This window comes from Tympanuchus pallidicinctus, unplaced genomic scaffold (assembly GCF_026119805.1).
Source record: "Tympanuchus pallidicinctus isolate F22 unplaced genomic scaffold, pur_lepc_1.0 scaffold27, whole genome shotgun sequence".
NCBI lineage: Eukaryota > Metazoa > Chordata > Aves > Galliformes > Phasianidae > Tympanuchus > Tympanuchus pallidicinctus.
The window spans coordinates 6,337,998-6,351,954 of NW_026294744.1; the positions used below are offsets into that span (position 1 = coordinate 6,337,998).

Genomic DNA, 13,957 nt, shown 5'->3' on the forward strand with positions numbered 1-13,957 from the left:
AGATCCAGGAGTTACCTGGAGAGACGTCTTGTTCTCAAGGACTGAATAAGTTTTATAAGGTTGATCATGGCTTCATATGTAGCAAATTGATAAAAACAAAGTTATTGTTCCTGTAATTCCCTTTGTCAGGGAAATACTACCCTCCTGCCTACTGAGCCATCTGTAAGGCGACTGTTTGCAGAAAGGTGACATTTAGTTCTGAAGAACTGTGGACACTGCTTCCCCAGCCACAGGATTGGAAGCTCCCTTGAACACCTTACCCTGATGAACACAGAGAAGGCACTTAGTCCAGGCTGAGCTTGCAAAAGACAGTGATGATGCCAAGGCCCCAACTCTGAGGTTCTTGCTATACGATACAAGAAAAGTAAATCCAACATGGTCAAAAATGTTCACTTCACATACACCATATACAGTTCTGAAGGACTGAAATGCTCTGGAAATACAGGGCTACTGAAATAACACTGTTATTATCAAGTTTCTATCGAGAAGTCCAAAAAGCAAGACCACAGAAAGCTCTAGTAACTTAAATGCTACAATGTAAGAACTATTCTACGGCAAACTTTTAAGACCAGCCACTGCAACTGTACTCCAAAGTTTGCAAAAGCTACATGCTCCTGCAATTCACTGTACAATTTAACTGTTTTCCTAAAGGAAACAGTCTCACTTGATCACTGAAAATAAACACTGTGTGCAAATAAGCTGCAAGTTCAACAGTAAATTCTGCTGAAGTTGCTGGAAATCCACCTAACTATAAAGAGCTCTTGAATGCATGCACCTAAGTATATGATTACCCCTGCTAAAGCCTTTACAAATAGAGTTCAACAACATTATTTTTTAGTAAGAAAAAAATTCTTGTGACGGAACACACCTTACAATATAAATCTAGTGGAGAGTTTCCTTCTATTTTCCTAAGATTTACTGCAATGCAATCTGAGTGGCAAATTCAGCTGGATAAGATTCAACTTGTTGCCTTTGGTGCTTGTTGATAGAAATACCAAAATAGTACTACCAAAATGGTACGGTAATATGCTCTAGGCAACTGTTCCTGCTGCTATTGGCCTTACCCAGTAAATTATCTTCCGATCTCCCAACTTTTCCAACACCCTTTTTTCCACTACATTTTGAAGTCTTTGACAGAAGCCTAACTCCTTGATGTAAGGGAGTGAGAGATGGAAAAAATCTGGAAAAACCCAGAATTCAATGGAAAAAAAAAACCCAAAAACAAATGAAGCATTGTTCACATGACATATGTGAGAAAGCTTTGGTTTCCTTATTTTTCATCAACTTTTGAGAGATATTCAGAAGATAATCCACTTGGCCACACATTTAACAACAAATGCTGACAATCATCACTCCAGTTTATCTAAGTTCTGGTTCAACATACAATGCCTAACCAAAGTTTCACAGATATGTACATTAACAGGATCCAGTACCTCAGCGTGGTGATGACCACAACTCTGGAAGTGGAAGTACCTGAACCATGCAGCTGGCCTTTCAGATCTGCCTTTTGCTCTTTGATAATTTTTTTCTGCTGTTCTAAATAAATAGCAAGTTATTGCTTCCTATAAATGTCTCAGGGATCATAAATGCGTTCAGGCCTCTAACAATATTTTAATGAAATATCAGTTCTCGCTTCTCTATTTAACTTGCAGGCAAAAAAAAAAAAAAAAGCCATTTTAAGGAGATAATCTTAAGCAGCTTTCTGAGAAATGCCAAGAATACTGAATTGTCATTTCTGTGCCCTGGTTTGTTTTGAAGGGTTTTTTTCCCCCTAGTAACCTATTTATATGTCTTTAAAAGAAAGTGTAGTGCCATAGGAGGCAAAGTAGTATGAAGAGAAAGAAGTGCTATATTTTACAGCTTGTAAGATCTCAATCAGTAGTGTCAGCTAATTAAAAATCTTCAAAAAGTAGAGTTCTAATTGCCTGAATTGCATTATTGCATCTAAAAAAAGATGCTGGGAAATAATATGAACAAGACAGCTACTTAAATGCCATTCCATTTTCCTAAGCCAAGGATCAGTTATCAGTGAAACAAATGCTGGTAACTTGGGCACACTTGTGATGCATTTGTGCCCGTTTTGAAGCTTCTGCAAATCTTCTTAAACGTTATTCAAGGAAAAGTTGCTTATGATTTACAAAATCTTCTTTGTTTAAGGAGAAGAAACCTTAAATTGTTGTTTGCGCACTGTGATGCCAGCTTGGCTTCTCAATGCTAAAGCACAGTGGTCCAAGTACAAAACTTCCAAATTAAGTGGGGATAATGTGACTGAACATAAAACAAACAGTCTGGCAACACAAAGAGTACATCTACACTAAGAATAATACAGTTTTCCTAATTACATCTGCCTAACTAAAGAGAGCTAGCCTTGCTTAAAACAGGCATCAAAATGAAGGAAAGTGCTTCATTAAAACAAACAGTTTGAGCCCTTTTGGGTGGTCTAAGCTACAAGTCACCCATATGAGCTAGGAATCCTGTCACAAACTGCTACTTCGATGGACCAGCCTACCTGAGTGAAGCACATTTATCTGCCTGTGCAGTCACCCCTTAATGAGTCATTATGGGAGAAGTGGCTAGAGGGCTGGACTAGATGATCTTCATGGTCTTTTCCAACCTTAATGACTCTATGATTCTTTTCTATGATTTTCTAAACAGCAGGGAGAAAGCAGGTGCTTTCTCATCCAACACGCACATTAAAACACAAAGGCACTAAAAAGACATCTTCATTGTCTCTGTGTCTTGAAGGTGCTCATATAAGGACTGTGGCCCAGCCCAGCATTTCTCTGCAAGATTTGATATGATCCCAAGAAATTGGTAGGGCTGGCAGCATCTGGCACCATGCAGCATTCCAAAGAGCCTTCTGCAAACACCTAGAGACAGAAATAGGACCACGTGTATTTCCTTTCCTACTGCGATGCAAGCAAAGCTCCACACTTGTTATAGATAACACACAAGGCAGTAACAGTGCTACAATCTTCACTGTGTGGATCATGGCATCCTCTATGGCTATCATAATACACAGTAAATTACATACAACTTAACTCTTAGTAATGCAAAGCTCAGAACTGTCTCTGTATTTTGTGGCTGCAGGAATTAACAGATGTTGACGACTAATCTGAGAGCAGGAACATTAAAAGAGATGGCTCTACCATTACTAGTTCTTGTCATGTATGTACATGGTTTCTCATCATCCAAGTGTCTACATCAATGGTTTCTTCTGATGTAGCAACGTTGGTGGGCTTCTCTTTCCCATCCTTCCCACAGGCAGTTACTCTTAGTTGTACTGTACCTATCTTCAATAACAAAAATTACTGCTATCTGACAACACCCCTCTGAACAAGAAAGCATAACTTTAGCACCAGATCCTGGCAGCAAGAAAATCCTATGGCGTGAGGCACAGGATCCCAATGAGCACTCACAGGTCCATGCAGAGTAAGCGATGCCAGTGACTGGTGCACATCATTGCTCCTACTTCTCTTCCCAAAGCTCTGAAGCACAGCATAAAGCCTGGCAGAGGTCTTGTAAATAGGAACACAGCTGCATACCAGAACTCTTTCTTTGCACAGCATGGGCCACACACATGAGATAGGCTATGAATAAGTTCAAGATGTATGCAAAGGCAAAGCTGGCTACTCTACTCCTAAGATGCAAACTATAATAGTATTAACATCTCCAAGTGTCAAACCTGCAAGCAGAAACCAGTACGAAACTATTGTATTGACAGAGGTCAGAAGTAGAGGGAGGAAAGAAAAGGCAGCAATAACAGAAATTCATGCCAAGATCTTAGACAGAAAGCATCAAACCCACAAAGAGGCTCCTAGGAGAACTTGGAATCTCAGAACTGCAGACCAGCTTTGCTCTGTTGCTAGACTTTTGGGGGGCCAAAATACTGATACTGAACAAGGCTATCTCCCAGATAGCCAGAGATGCGGCAGAGTGACATCTCTCACCTGAAAGATTTTCACTTCACTCATTGCTGTGAGCCTGGAGTAGATCCAAAGGGCACCAGAGCAGCCATAAGTGGTTCTTTTTTGTTGTTTGCTTTTTTTTTTGTTTGCTTGTTTTTTTGCTTTGTTTTTTGCTTTCCCCACAACACTGAAGCACCCGACGGGATGCTGAGTTTATTTTCCATCAGCATGTAGACAGAAGGTGGTGGAGTGCCTGCCTGGGTAGGTGGCTCTGGCAGAATCCCTGGGGTTGCTTTACTACAGCTGTTGCCTGGTAGACCTTGGGTAGCATGACACCACAGCACATCAAATCCAACTGCTCAGCAGCAAGCCATGCAGGTACAGCAGCCAAAATGCCCTGGCAGAGCCTTATCAGCACAGCTAACACTGGCTGCCCAGTCCCAGAACAGAATTCAACTTTCAAAATATTTTGAGCAGCTCTTTATCAAACAAAGTGGCTTTACACAAGCTCAACATTTTGCCTGTTTATAATCTGTTCCCCCGAAATTAGATTGACAACTTAGCTGAACCACAGCCTGGAACAGCGATGATGATCTGTCCATTGGCACAGGATCCATCCAGACTGAGATCAGCAAGTTGCATAAATCCGCATTTGATAATAAGCATGTTCCTAATGCTACTGAAGCCAGTGGCACTGAGTACTTGCTAAACACTGAGTGCCTCTTCTACTGATTGATCAAAACAGAACCTCAAAATACAGATTAGGAGTTGGACTTGAAAATCCTCATGGGTCCCATCCATCACAGGATTTTCTACGATTCTAGATCTTGCTGGCCTTGTGCAACTTGCAGGTGCTTTCAGTATCAGCACTCTGTTGTAAGGTTCACAGTGAAATACTAGCTCTCCTTACCTTGAGAGACTTCAGTCCAGCAGCCACCAGATGTGAGCTCTGTCACAAACTGAATGAGATCAAGTACCCACAAGCATCCTTCTCATTGTGGCTGCAGTCCTCCTTCCCTCTCCAATGAAAATGACTTTCTGAGCACAGCTACTGGTGTGAGTGTGTGTGTGTGTGTGTGTGCTGGACTCAAGGGAAATGCTGAAAACTCAAAGTCTGCCATAAAGACACAGTCAATAGTGATCTTGCTCTGGATTGCTCCAAGTGTAACATCACCACTTCATAAAAAGAGTAACCACTATGTGGGCTATTTCTAGGTAATACTACAATTTACACAGAACCTCTGTGACCACTTAGCTCGAGTCCATACAGAAAAGATAACAAAAATTACTCAGAGATTCAGGGTAAACAAATGATGTTCTATGATATCTTTCTCCATGGGGGCCATGCTAAGCCCTCAACAGGTAGAAAAATGCTTCCAGGAAGCACCTCCACAGAAGCAACTGGGAGTCCTGGGGGAGCTCATCCCTTGCCCCGAAAACAGAGAATGACTCAGATGAAAGTTAACAGCCTTCACTGCTGGTGGCAAGGAGCAAGAAGTTGGCTACTGATCCAGCAATTTGCAAGGACAGTCAAGAAAGTTAGTTTCATTAGCTTACAGGTACTGGTTATTGTTAGGTACTGATTCTTTTCTTGTTACTATTTAAATGAACAGCCATCAAATGCATAAGAAAGCATTTTGTGATAAACATCCCAGCATCACGGCAACCGCCTCCAAGCACAGGACAATTGAATTGGTTAATTGAGGAAAGTGTTCCAAGTGTCCAAGCCTCTAGGATGTCCACCTACCACAAAAAAAGACAGTTCTCCTCCCTGAATGTGCATCTTGTTCTCATCAGTGCAACACTGCAAGGCTGTTAGGTACAGCTTCATCTCCTACTGCTTCCTATACCTCAAATCACTGTGCACTGAAATAATGAGGGGGAAAAAAGTTAAAAAAACATGATGTTTCTCAACCTACACTTTCTTTATAATTTCCAGAAGAGGTATAACCGGAGGCAAGATAGTGGAGAACCAGGCCCTCAAACCAAGGAGAAGAGAAAAATGCAGCAATCGTACTATGACAACAAAACAGACAGAATTTTCTGGTTTTACCATTATATTGAACACTAAGTGATTCAAGTGAACTTGATCTCCCCTCATCAGACAAAGCTATTTGCTCTCCTACTTTCTTAAAGTAACTCAGTTCTGTCTATCTCCTATTTTTAGTATCTAAATTAAGAATATTGCTCATAACCAGATTATATGGCATTTATTCTGAAGAGTAAGGGATACTGTTAGAGCTAAAAACTGAATATAAACACCCTGTGGATGTAAGCCATGACATTTATATACCGGATTAGTAAGTACTAAGAGGAATTTCTGATGTAGGGCATATGACCCTCCCTTCATTTCAGAGGCAATTATTTTAATACCATGATTTCAAAGTGTGACGAGCCCTGGAAAATGCTTACAGACAGGCAGCTTTACTCAAAAAGCTCTCCAATTCCCCAAAAAACAATTTCAGGTGAATCTCTGGTTTTGAGATAAGAGAACACCTGGGAGTTTGTTTGTTTCAAATAAGGATGCGAGCATATGCTGGCAGGGAGATAGGCAGACCTGAGACAAATGTCAATTTTATGCTGTATGAATCTGAGCCTCCCTGAAACAAATTGGAAAGGCTCAAGGATGGTCGATACAGACATCCTGTTTAGGCACATCTCTCGTTGTAACCAGAGTGTCTCGTGTTGCCACAGCTGAGCCATGCCATCAGTGGAGCAGCTCCTTCCTGAGGTCCTGCAATCAGCTGCAAACCACCAGCGGATTTCTGAAGCGGCCGCATCTTTTGAAGCAGCCCTTGCCTTTCACACCTTGTTGGCTATTCCTCAACACTGTTCAGGCACCTGAGCCTGGAACCTACTGCCTTGGGAAACTCAAAGGGCCAGCTTAGAGCTCTGACAGCAAAGCAAAAAACAATCATGCTCCCGCTAGTCAGATCCAGGCAGTGTAACCCAGCCTTCCACACCCAGGAAGCATCTGCACACCTGGGTCAGCCCTCCCAACCCAGGGCTGCCCTGCTGATGCCATGTGAAGGCCCACGCTGACAAGGGTCCCATGAACATCCCTTAGGCCATATGTGAGGCGGTTTCCATAAACGTCCACTCGTACCCCTCAGATCCGCCATAAGGATCACCATCTGGCACAGAAACTCTGGCAGTTTCCCCCACTGACCCTGAATCCTAGAGATAGGTTAGCCTAGATATCCTACTTCAACAAGTACAACTGTAACAAGAAGCTAAGCTGTAATGCCGGACTTGTTCATGAGGGTGTGGGGATACGAGCAGTTGGATGTGGAAGAAGTTGCAATTTCAAACTTTTAACAGTTAAAAAACTCCCTGTGTTCGCTTACGTTATTTTAGAATGGAATTTCTTGGCTATGCAAGCAAAACAGGGCAGGCAGTAATCAAGTTACTGTGGGGAACCTCATTGGCTCAGGTACCCACTGCCTCCCACTTTCCAGTGGCAGCAGTTTACTGCCTCCTCCAACTCCGACTGCTTCTTTTGTTCCACATAGAAGCCTAATGTTCCACCTTGCCCACTCTTCCCACTTTGTTCATATTTCCTTGAGTGCCAGTGATATTTGCCATCAGCCCATAATATCCAACAGCTTCTTTTTGCTGCTTGGAAACAGTTTGGAAGAAATGTGAAAACAAACAAACAAACAAACAAACAAAACACCACCATCACCACCACCAGAAAAAAAGCTTATTTTCCTGCTTGGCACAACCACAGCCCTAGAGGAGTGGGGGTGGAAAAGGAAGAAATATCTGGAGAGTTAGGTAGCTCCCTCCCTCTTTTAATTTCAAATCCCTAATCAACACATGGAGATACTGAAGTATCTCCAAGAAATTCCTTGGTGGGGGTTATCAGCAAGATCCCAGCAACTTGCTCTGGACACGTTCACAAAAGCATTCACCCCTTTGGGGCGCAATATCTCAAAAAAAGTACAAAACATACACACACACACACACACAAAATTCAACCCACCAACAAAACAGTCCAAGGCAAACGTGCAGCTCCCCACACAGATTCTTCTCCTGAGCTGTTGAAATCAAAGACGAGGGAGAGAAGTGGTCAGATAACAAAGGAAAGACACTAAGGCAACAACAGGAGCACACGCACTGCAAGTAAAGCGTGAAAGTCTGCATACCAGCTGCTCTGCTCTTCCTGGTGCAAAATTCAGATCCCAACTCAGCCCTGTGGGCTCCCAAGCAGCATGAGGGAAAAATATCCAGAATCAGAATAAGCCACGTTCAGTTCCTCAAAAAAAAAAAAAATCAGCTGACAAGTCATAAGGAATTCAGGTATCATGTGAAACAATGGATGAAATGAGAGCCCTGCAAACATGCCATGGAACAAGACAGCTCTTCTCAGAGCCAGAAGAAAGCATGCACAAATGAGGTAATGGAGGGAGTGGTCAGAGCTGCCCAGGTCACCAGCCCAGTTATCTTCAGGAGCACGCTCCACCATGTGTGATTTTAGAAGTTGGAAATAAAAACACAAACCTCCCTCCTAGCAAAGAAAAAAAAAATGCTGGCTGTGGTACCTGGATGCTGCAATCTGTTGCTGAAGATACCATCTAAGGCATCAGAATATATCTGTCCTACCTGTCCAACACAGAAAAAAAATACATGCACAGAGTTAAAGCTCAAGCCCCTAAAAGGGCTTGGCAATGTTTTGCATTCCCAGATGGCGCGTGGCTGAAGACAGTTGCATTCCTCATTGCCTTTACTAGCAAGGCATGCCTAGAATAAAGTTGCTTGAAGTTATGCAAGCCTTTCACCAGAAAGTTTATCAAACAAGGCATCTGAACCCAGCCAGAAGGCGGACAGGCAGTATCTGAGAACCTGTGGATAAGCAGCAGAAATATTCCAAAGATGAAGAAATTCTTCATGTGATTTCTGCTCTTATGCATCACGCCACTTCATCAACAAGTAGGCTATCTGTCCTCCTCAGCAGGGCTAAATTCCTCTGATGCAGCTCAGAACTCTGAAGCACTTTTCTAGATTTCATTAAAAAAAAAGAAAAATTATGGGGAAAAAAAAGGAGTTTTAATCAAATGCAAAGCAGTAGTTATCAACATTGCTGCAATTACTTACAGATCTTCTCTGAAAGAGCTGGCTGAGGTGGTTGCCAAGCCACTCTTCGTTGTATATGAAAAGTCATGGCTGTCAGGTGAGGTCCTGGATGACTGGAGGAAGGGTCACCTCACTCCCATTTACAAGAAAGGGAGCAAGGAGGACCCGGGGAACTACAGGCCGGTGAGTCTCACCTCTGTGCCTGGGAAAATCATGAAACAGATTCTCCCAGATGACATGCTTGATCACATGAGGAATGCGAGTGTGATCGGAGACAGCCAGCACAGCTTCACCAGGGGAAGGTCATGGTTAACCAATCTGGTGGCCTTTTACAATGGAGGGATGAAGGGATGCCATTCAGAAGGACTTCCACAGGCTTGAAAGGTGAGCCCAGGTGAACCTAATGAGGTTCAACACAGCAAAGTGCACAGTGTTGCACTTGGGCCAAAGGAATCCCAGGCATCCTTACATACTGCAAGGAGCAGTCCTTGAGAGCAGCCCTGCAGAAAAGGATCTGGGGGTCCTGGTGGATGAAAAACTCAGCATGAGCCAGCAGTGTGCTCTTGCAGCTCAGAAAGCAAAAGGCATCCTGGGCTCCATCAGAAGAGGGGTGGCCAGCAGGGACAGGGAGGTGATTGTCCCCCTCTACTCTGCTCTTGTGAGGCCCCATCTGGAGAACTGCGTCCAGGCCTGGATGCAAGAAAGACAGGGAGCTGTTGGAGAGGGTCCAGAGGAGAGCCACCAAGATGATCAGAGGGCTGGAGCACCTCCCCTATGAAGACAGGCTGAGGGAGCTGGGCTTGTTCAGCCTGGAGAAAAGAAGGCTGCGGGGTGACTCATTGCAGCCTTTCAGTACCTAAAGGGAGCCTACAAACAGGTGGGGAGTCAGCTCTTGGAAAGGGTAGATAATGGTAGGACAAGGGGAAGTGGTTTTAAGTTGAGGGAGGCAAGATTTAGGTTGGATGTCAGGGGGAAGTTCTTTATTATGAGAGTGGTGAGGTGCTGGAACAGGCTGCCCAGAGGGGCTGTGGATGCCCCGTCCCTGGAGGTGTTCAAGGCCAGGTTGGATGGGGCCCTGGGCAGCCTGGTCTAGCATTAAGTGTGGAGGTTGGTGGCCCTGCATGTGGCAGGGGGGTTGGAGCTTGGTGATCCTTGAGGTCCCTTCCAACCTGGGCCATTCTGTGATTCTGTAACATCCTAGAGACCACTTAGAGCCAACAATAGGAGGGTAAAAACAAGAATACTGCTGTGGCACATGATGGGAGACATAAATAAAGATAACTTCTGTGCAGTAACAGAGTTCCCATTTAGGACACCTCTCTTTTCCCATGTCAGCCTCAGCTGCCAAATAAGAGGAAAAAATACAGAAACATCAACAACTTCACTTAGTTAACAAAGGTTAGGCAAGATCATTCACGATAAACATCTCTCCCTTTTCCTTTGTTGTTGATGGGAATCAAACATGACTTTTTCCTACTTTTTTTTTTTTTTTCTTCATTTAAACAAGGAAGGTGTGGTGCTACTCCAGTAGCAGTCAGGGAGGATTTCAGGGTGATAATTTGACTCTTCTCACGGCCTAAGGTCCATTGACTTGTGGTTCATTTTCCCCTTTGTAAAATGGGGCAAATAAAAACTACTACACAATGATATAGAAATTGTTTAATTCAGAGCTGTATCATTTTGAAGATGCAAATAAAGTGCCAAGTATTATTACCAGATGACGCAGTGATAGATTCCTTCCCACAAGCTACTTAAGGAAAGAAAAAAGCCATGCAAGTAGACAGCCCTATTTCTAATGAGATGCACTACTCAGAAAGTGGGACATCTTAAAACAGATTGGACAATCTTCTTCCAGCTCAGAAAGATTATTCTCAACACATAAACTTCACAGGATTATATATTTACAAACTGAACCATATTAGTTGACCAAGTTTCTGCAGACAAAATAAGCTTGCCTAAATAAACGGGGAGAATACACATTCTCAGTCTTGAAGAAATCAAGAAGAGTTTCTCAGAAAAGTAAGAGAAGAAATGGAATTAGATTTGAAAGCTCTGTGGGGGATGAATTTTTATTTTCTGAATATAAAGCAACTGTCAGGACTGGGAAAATCAAGTAAGGAAAAAAGCAGTCGGGGAAAAGCAGGGAAAGGCTCTGTGCAGCAGAGAGGTCACATGTGAGATAAACAGGGCAGTAAGCTAATGTGTGCAGATAAACACAGCTCCCTTTCTCTCCGTACAGACTTTTATGTGTATTACAGAGCTGCCTTCAGCACTGTGGGTGAACATAATGTGAAGCTATGTTAACGTTACCCAAACCACATTGCATAAAACATCAGAGCAAAAGCACAGGGATACGCATACTGCTTTCTGTAAGCTGCAATATTCCCTCTTGGAAGAAAGGGATGGAAAAAACCCGAACATAAAAACCCTGCCCCTTTCCCCCCCACTGCATGCCAAGGGTGACACACTTCTTCCCCTCTGGCCCAAAGTTCATTTCTCCTACGAATGCTTTAAAGGGAGGTGCCATTCACACAAGAGAAATGTTAACTCAAAAATAAACGAGCAGATTCATGGCTTTAACCTTTCTTGAATCCAGCAGTGAATCACAACAAAAAAACGACCTTCACCAGCAACCCTATGTCATTCAATGCCCTGGCACTGCTTGGGCAGCACAATGGGGTTGAACAAGGCTGAATTTGAGGAGAGGGCATCTTCTCCTGCCAATGAGGAGCTTCATCTTGCATTGCACGCTTGATGACACGGTGGTCCCAGGTAACACACTGACACACAAGTGACACCCCTACCCAAACATGCTGCAGCTGTCCCCATGTTGTGCCTTGCCCCAATGTCTGGCCACGATCAACCTCAAGCCCTAGGCAAGCACACCCCAACTCCTTGCCTTCCCACCCCAGCCATGGCCAGTGCCACACCTCCCATAAGCATGCAGAGGAAACACTCGGCACTATTTTGAGCATATCTGAGTTTAGCACAAGTACTAAAAGCCCAAGAAAAGCTGCACGGAGGCTGTACCCACAGGATAAGCCACAGGCACTAATAAATGCAATGATGAGATGTACACATAGGGCAACGGGAAGCCCTCGCACTCATGTGCCCAAATGGGAGCAGCAGACAGCAGCTCGTAACATAGCCCAGTGCTGAGTCAGAGGCAGGGACTTCTGGCCATCACACTAGGAGAGGCTTTTATTTACTTATTTGATGGTGAAAGCAAGTAGCAGAAGGAGAAATCACTTCCAGCCTTCCGGACAGACTGGTGAGGGAAACAGGACTAACTGAAGCAGAAAGTCTCCAAACAGCAGAGATACACTGGCACTCAGGCTGTGGGAACAGAGAGAGAATCCAGCACCCACAGGTGCCAACTAGGAGGGATCCGAGCACACACTTCCTCCCAGAGCAATGTGGAAGAGAAGGCAGATTTAGCTCCCAGTGCTTCTGCCTATTCCTAGGGAAGGAAAAGCAGCAACATCTGGAAAGCAAGGATCCGGAGATTTTCAATGAAGGCAAGACATTCGCACAGTCATGCCAGCAGACTGAAAATCCCCAAACACACATCCAGCAGAAAGTGGAGGCCAGCCAACATCAGACTTTCAGTGACGTTTTTATAGTCATGACCCATTCAAATCCAGCTGGAGTGCCTGGCCAGCTGGAATGTAATCCCACAGCTCTGATACGCAGTAAAACTGAAGAAATGGGACCCACATAGGAGGACAATAGGTGATAACTGCTCTTGGAGCCAGCAGGCCACTGATTAAGAGTGTGGGGAATAAAAGCTTTTGGGGTCAGACTTCAGGGTTCCTGACAAACAAAGAGCATCACTAGCTTCTTTCCAGGCCCCTGGGCAGCCTATGGATCCCACAGAGAGTTCACACATAGTGATTTAGAGTGGGAAGGGTTGGAGGCCCAAAAAGAGGCACTCCAAGGACTGTAGCAGGGGGAAGGAAAGGAAGAGAAGGGAAATAGCATCTTGAACAAGACACAGCCCCATCTCCAGCAGGCCTGGGGATGCAGGATGGCACTGTGGAGCAGCAATGACCAAAGCCAGCTTTGGAGCTTGATCACACCAGCAGTCCTAGGCAGCAGACGGGCACTTTCTGCTCTCTCCAAAGAGAGAGTAAATCTCTGGGGACACGGCAAGTAAATCCATGGGGCACAGGCTGTTAAAAACAGCAGTCATCACTGACAGTCTCAGCCCCATGAGTGTGAGGCACACCATTGTGCGTAGGTAAATGGGAGGGCTGCACAGCAACAAAAAACAACAGAAAGCACACACAAAAAAAGGTCCCAGCTGGAGTGGGGAGAGCGGGGAGCAGCCTGATGAAGCAGTTACAGCGCAAAGATAGCAGTTGAGAAGAAGCACAACAGGGCTGTAAAGCAGAAGCTGATATAGCTATAGTAAGGGGTTGGTGCATCCCAGTCATGGCATGCAAAGCTGAGGTGCAGGTGCAGCAACTCAACCCAGCTCTCCAAGCAAAGAGCCTGCTGGAATTTAGAAGCCTCAAGTCCTTCACATGCCTTCACATGCCAGATGATACCACGATATCCAAAACTAAGCAGATAGGAGATAACCATCCCCAAAACAAGACTGGCAGCTCTGATATGCACTGCACTACTTGGATCAAATCAGTCTAGACCAAATGCAAAATGCCACACCTTGAAGTCTACTAAACTGGGCTATTTCCAACATCTAATGCAACAGATAGTCTATTCTGTCAAGAGCGGTTTTCACATAAACTTAAACTTGCCCCAGTGATCTGAAAGCCCTGGGCAGTTTCTCTACACGTTGCCACAGACCTGTCGAGTTAAATTAACTGCAGACACACAGCACTGCCACACCACAGAGGCGTGACAAGTGCAGCGAGGCCCATCCTGAAGCACTGGCACCATTTTTTGAGTCCACAGTGTGCCACAAGAATGGCTCCAGCGGTCATTTCCTTTTTATCTCCTGGATCACCAAA

At 44.3% G+C, this 13,957-nt stretch overlaps 1 protein-coding gene across 12 annotated transcripts in view; it reads right to left on the reverse strand.

Annotated features, from left to right (window-relative positions):
• The window catches only part of PPFIBP1 (PPFIA binding protein 1), a 102,106-nt gene that overhangs the window by 63,294 nt on the left and 24,855 nt on the right, over nt 1-13,957 (reverse strand). Inside the window, exon 3 of one of the 12 annotated variants that reach the window (XM_052690622.1) lies at nt 8,057-8,166. The exons of the other annotated variants lie outside the window; for them this stretch is intronic. The gene's annotated coding sequence lies outside the window, so the exon portion shown is untranslated. The remainder of the gene's footprint in view (nt 1-8,056; nt 8,167-13,957) is intronic. 12 annotated transcript variants of the gene reach the window in all.